This window comes from Pseudophryne corroboree, chromosome 4 (assembly GCF_028390025.1).
Source record: "Pseudophryne corroboree isolate aPseCor3 chromosome 4, aPseCor3.hap2, whole genome shotgun sequence".
In the NCBI taxonomy this organism is placed as follows: Eukaryota; Metazoa; Chordata; class Amphibia; order Anura; family Myobatrachidae; genus Pseudophryne; species Pseudophryne corroboree.
Genome location: NC_086447.1, coordinates 590,518,892 through 590,525,426, shown reverse-complemented (window position 1 = coordinate 590,525,426; position 6,535 = coordinate 590,518,892). Strand labels below are relative to the sequence as shown.

The window sequence follows — 6,535 nt, the reverse complement described above, 5'->3', positions numbered from 1 at the left end:
TTTTTTTATTTTACAATACTTGTTATCTTGTACACACAGACCGCCTCGTTATTGATAAGGAGCCAGAGGAGGAGGAGGAGGAAATGGGGGAGCCTTCAGGCCAGCCTGGTAAGAATTGTAATCTACTGTACAGTACTCTACTGTACTGTATTGTACATTTATTATTTATTGATTTATTAACAGTACCAATGGCTTGGGTTTGCGTGACCAGTGGTCAGGATTCCAGCAGTCAAGTGACCGACAGCGGTATCCTGATTGCAGAAATCCCATTGACTTTTCTTTTTGTTTTTTTTATATTCAACACAGATGTCACTTACGTGGACTCTGAGTCGGAGGAGGAGCCACAGTATAGTAAGTACAGTAGGATTTTCTCAAGCCCATTCTTAAAAGTATTGACCAAGTCCACTTTTATTACTTTTCAGGCAGGGAATTCGAAACGTCCAGTATTTCCCTCACTGTGAAGACCCCTTTTCGCCTCTGTATGCGAAATCTCCTCTCCTCCAACACGAGTGACTGTGCACGTGTCCTCTGTGTCGATCTTATCAAAAACAGTTCCTGTGTATTGTCCCCTTACTGTATATATTTGTAAAGGTTAATCATGTTCCCTCTTAATCTCCTCTTTTCCAATGTAAACATGCCTAGCCTAGCAAGCCTTTCCTCGTATTCCAGCTTCTCAATCCACTTGATCACTTTGGTCGCCCTCCTCCTAAACCTTTTCTAGTTCCACGATATCCATTTTGTAGTATGGTGCCCAAAATTGTGCATCCTACCCACCCTCCACTAGCCTAAACCTCCAATCATACTCTGAATCCAGACTCTGCATTCTGAATGTCGGGATCCAGACAGCAGGTGTTTTAAATACAGGTACAGTACAGTACTGTATGTCCCCTACCACTGGATAATCATTCTGCTCCTACTGTATTATGAATATCTCTCTGCCTCCTGTAGCACTGTACTACTGTAGACTACTGTGCAATTTTGTAGTAACTGTACTCTACTGTATTTTGTTTATAATCTTTTTTTTATTTTCCACTCAGTAATTATTGACAGTGAGGAGGAAGAGGAAGAGGAAGAGAAGCCCTCTCCCCAACTTGGTAAGTAAACTGCAGTATTGTACTGTACTGTACTATACTGTACATTGTGTTAAACCAATGCATTGGGTTTACGTGACCAGCAGTCAGGATTCCAGCGTTCAGGCGACAGACAGTGGCATCCTGATTGCAGCAATCCCAACAGGGTGAGGTACGATATCCTAAACCTCTTCCACTAACCCCTAAATCTGGCCTCGACATTCTCGTCTCTGTGTGCAAAATCTACTCTCCTCCAACCTGACTGAATTTTTGTTATACTGTATTCAACACAGAATACAAAAGTACAAAAGTATACAGTATTTCATGTAATTTTTGTTTTCACAGGCCCTACACTGTCACAGGCCGTGGTGGAGGAGGAGGAGTACTCCCTGTCCCCCACCACACTGCACCCATCAAGTAAGTCCAGTCTGGTACATCTTGACTCTGTAGAGCCAGTTTGAGCAAGGAGAGATTGATTGCTTCTTTTTTTGGTGGTGTCCCAAACCAATCAGTCATTTCAGCCAGAGTCGTGTGGCAGACCCTGTGGCTGAAATGATGGGTTTGTTAAAGTGTGCATGTCCTGTTTATACAACACAACGGTGGGAGTGCCCAAGGACAATTCCATCTTGCGCCTCTTTTTTTTTATTTATTTATCTTTGCATCATGTGATGTTTGTGGCAAATTTTTATAAGTGCCATCCTGTCTGACACTGCAGTGCCACTCCTAGATGGGCCAGGTGTTTGTGCCGCCCTCTTGGGTTACTTACAGTAGCTTAGTCATCCAGCGACCTCGTTGCACATTTTAGGACTAAAAATAATATTGTGAGGTGTGAGGTGGAAATTATGGTTATTGCGGTTAATAATACTATAGGCTCAAAATTTCACACAAATTCTATGATTTAAGCTGTTTTTGAGTATTCTTTTTTTTTTTAAAAACATGTCCAAATCCAAAACCAAACCACAAAACCCGAAAAATTTCCGGTGCACATCTCTAGTTTTAATAAAGTCCAGGAGGGAAACATTCTCCTAATGAAGACACTGCAAGCAATAGGACACGAGGATGTGCACAGAGACTGGAGAGGGGCGAGGTTCAGGGGGAATTTTAAGAAAAATTACTTCACAGAAAGTGCAGTGGACAAGTGGAATAGCCTCCCATCAGAGGTGATAGAGCCTAAAACAGTAGAGCTACAGTATTTAAACATGCATGGAAGAGACATACATAAGGATATCCTTACAAAGAAATAAGGATCAAATAAGGTTTGATGTAAAAAAAAGGGTAACAAAAAAGAGGCAGATTAGATGGGCAAAGTGGTTCTTACAGTATTTGTAGTCAAATTCTATGTTTCTGTATGCAGACCCTCCAACATGACCCGCCGCACTGCTCTGTTTCTAGACTTCGCCTCTTAATTTATTATTTCCATCACCTGTGTTGAACTAGTTAAATGATAAGAATGCTGTTTCTTCACAGGTGATGGCAATAATAAATTAAGAGGGAAGTCCAGAACCAGAGCATTTTGTACCTAGTGGGGCGGGTCATGTTGGAGGGTATGTGTATTTCCTGGAATTAACCTTTTTTTTTCTCATTAATGTTTTTTTTCACAGGCCCTACACTGGAACAGGCCACTGAGGAGGAGGAGGAAGATGATGATGAGGCGGCATTTAGTGGTAAGAATTATTACTGACATTGATCTGATGCCATCAGAGTAGCACTTTTCATCAGATTTTTCTGGCAAATGCGTAGAAATCGGATGACAATTGTTTTTGTTTGAACTGGTGATATTGCCCATACAGTAGCAACCGATCACATTCCACATTAATATTTACAGTATCTAGTTACACTTACAGACGATAATACAGTACAGTAGGTAATATTTGATTGGTTGCTACTGTATGGACAACATCACCTGTTCTAAAAAAAACACCCATCTTACTAAATTTCTCTCTCTCTCTCTCTCTCTCTCTCTCTCCCCCCTTGTCACTGTCTCTCCATTCATCTCTCTCTCTAGATACTGTCAGTGATGAATTTCCCATTAGGCACGAGAGGCACGTACTGTACCTAGTGGCGGCATCTGTTTGGGGGCCTCAGTTGGATGCTTACAGTATGCTAATACTGTCATCCCAAAAATTACCACTACAGTAACTGCTAAATATTTTAAGTGTACTGTACAATATGCACATACAGTACTGTACAGTATACATAATTCAAAAGAAAAAAGAGTTGCTACCTTATTCTAGTCATAATCACCGGCATACGGGCCACTCACAAATTTTCTGATAATCTCGGTGAGGCCCCTTGGAATCACCATGCCTGTCACAAGCATACCTTTTTTTACCCACCTGTCACTGGACCTGGACACTAGTGTACTATTACTATACTTTTTACTGTATACTGTATCTTATAATATTCTTCTCTTTTACCCACAGACGACGAGCCAGAATACATTTTTGGTAAATATACTGTACAGTAGCAATAGTTGGTACTGTAATTACAGTATTTTTTTTCTCCAACATTATTTTAAGTCAAACTGATATGACTAACTGTATTTTATCTTTTTACAGTCCGTCGCCAACCAGTGGAGGAGACACCTGGTAATAAAATATAAATACATAATGCACTGTACTGTATTCTAACTTACTGTAACATGTATAACACTGAGCTGATCATCTTCACACCCTCTGACATAACCTTACAGTACATACTGTACTTTCTCTCCTTTTTCACCCTCTTCACTCCACAAATGCATGCTGCGTTTCCTGACTACTGATATAATAGTGTGCAGAGCGTAGCAAGGCACCGTGCCCACCGCGTGGCGAGCGAAGCAAGCATGCAAGGGGCTGCGTTCCGCTCGCCGCCCCTGTCGGGATTGTGTGGTCGGGATTCCGGCGTCTGTATTTTGACCACCGGGATCCCATCCAGCGGGATTACATACTGATCTCCAGTCTGAGCCTGCCCTAGGCATAGGCATACTTGCCAAATGCCTAGGGGCACAAGCAGCTTCTGCTGATTAATATGATATGCAGCATGCCTACAGTATATTCTGTGTGTGACTGCGTCTGTATCTGCATACAAAATGCATTACTAATGTGCAGCATTATGTGTATAAGGGGTACTACAGTACTTTGTTGTGTAACATACTGTAGCAAGGGCACTACTGTGTGGTCTAATGTGAACAAAGAGCAATATGATGTGATGCAATGTGAATAAGTGGGAATACTTTGAGGAGTAATGTGGTACTATCCTATGATGTAACGAGAATAAGAGACACTATTGCATGATATGTTGTGAATAAAGTTGCAGTACTGTGTGGCGTCATTTCAGATTGGGGAATTACTGTGTGGCCATGCCCCTTCCCAGCAAGAACATGCACCGTTTTGGGATGCACACCGAATGTGCACACTGTTGCTATTTTAAACATACAGTAGGTTGGAGGAGCACCAAAATGAGGACTGCTATGGTTGAGGGGTGATGGTGCTGGGAAAGGGGTACAGGGTCAGAGGCGGAAATAGCGTCTGTGCAAGGGGGCACCATCCAAAAACTTGACTAGGGAATCATATTATTTATGGCTGGCTCTGAGTACAGTCCACTATTATTGATAGTACTCCCTACAACACCACCTACAGTACTGTAACCCTCTTTTTTCTGAAGCTGTCATGAAATGTCATGACTGCTAATACATAAATGTCTACAGTATTTGTACTGTGGTGTTTTATTCCTTTGACAATTTGTTTATGCCCTATTTAGGCTAAACTCTTGTACAGTACTTTATATTTTGAATACCAGCAATACAGTATAATACTGTACCTACAGTATACAGTAGTAATTGTATAGTATTTGAATGTGACTAAATGTTTTTTTTTCTCCAATATAGTGCCAATGATTTATGGGGGCCCTAGACAGGGGCAAGATAGGTGGGCTGGCCCAGAAGCGGGCAGGCAGCAGCCCACTTATACAAGAGGTAAACTAAAGCAATGTTTAAATTACCTCGACAGCATACAGTAGTGTTCGATTTACTGTACTGACAATACAGTACTGTACATTGTAAATAACAAGATTGTCTAATATAGAGTAAAGTACTGTATTGCCATTACTACACTGTAAAGTATTCAGTATTTGTTTTGTAATACTGTCCTTTTTTTCCCACAGAACAGTTGCAGCGTGCCATTCTGCTCCTGCGGGTGGTGGTCCACCTCTTAGTGGACCACTTTTTTAATTTCTTATTAAGAGCTGTTTAATTTAATTTTTTTTAATAAATATTGTTATTGTACTCCATTGTATAGTATCTTTTTCTACTGTATAAGATAGGCATACTGTACACCATACAATTATCTGGCAGATAATCTGCAAGATCTGGCTGTTTGTAATGAAATTCTCTCCTAATTTAGCTGTGGTGTACCTCCTGAGTGTGCTGGGGTGCTTTCTGGCCAGTTTGGGGTGATTTGGAGCAAGTTTGGTCGGCCATCTGGCCGACATGTGCTGTCGACTGTTTGGCAAACATGTGTTTTCCCTCCAGCCATTTTGTGTGTGTCAGGCATTTTGTGTGTGTCAGCCATTTTGTGTGTGTCAGCCATTGCTGGGCTGTGTGGTTCCACAAATGTTAGCGTGTCAAAGTGCTGACCACTGACACCACTATTTCACTTTGGACCGCATGCCTTTGTGGAACCACACAGCCCAGCATGACTTATTGCTGGGCTGTGTGGTTCCACAAATGTTAGCGTGTCAAAGTGCTGACCACTGACACCACTATTTCACTTTGGACCGCATGCCTTTGTGGAACCACACAGCCCAGCATGACTTATTGCTGGGCTGTGTGGTTCCACAAATGTTAGCGTGTCAAAGTGCTGACCACTGACACCACTATTTCACTTTGGACCGCATGCCTTTGTGGAACCACACAGCCCAGCATGACTTATTGCTGGGCTGTGTGGTTCCACAAATTTTCTTGGAAAACAAATGAACATGAGTGTCTTTACTTTAAAACTTGTTTTTTTTTTCCCCCCCACAGATATCTACTGTATATACACAAGAAAAGAATGTAAAGAAGAACAAACTACTTTTTTGTTTTAATTAACTTTCAAACTTTATTTAAAAAAAAAACCTTTTTTTTCTTCAATAAACTTTTAAAAATAGAAGTTTCCTGTGGTTTTTATTAAAATATGAAATGCAGTTGGATTGTACATAAGTAGGTCGGCCATGGAACATCAGGGGAAATGTCGTGTCTCTTCACATCCACGCCACTTGGGAAGGATACACCGCAAGACCTGTGGAAGAGAACAGTATGAGCTTCCAGATATGGGTAATAGTGTCACCCTGGGACTGAAAAGAGGTACATACAGTCCACACTTCACAAGCGGCGAACAGTGGGCCCAAATGCAACCCTCCGCCACTCGCGTCACTACACATCCAAACATTACCTGACAAGCATTGGTGTATCAGGGAATGTTTGGAGGTGCAGTCTTGCAAATGTC

At 41.6% G+C, this 6,535-nt stretch overlaps 1 long non-coding RNA gene across 1 annotated transcript; it reads left to right on the top strand.

Moving 5' to 3' along the window:
• Positions 1 to 2,668: 2,668 nt before the first annotated feature.
• LOC134911632 (uncharacterized) lies at positions 2,669 to 5,296 on the top strand. Its single transcript, XR_010176724.1, has 5 exons — positions 2,669 to 2,734; positions 3,494 to 3,517; positions 3,629 to 3,658; positions 4,939 to 5,025; positions 5,214 to 5,296. It is a non-coding gene; the product is annotated as an uncharacterized LOC134911632 (long non-coding RNA).
• The last annotated feature ends 1,239 nt before the right edge of the window (positions 5,297 to 6,535 follow it).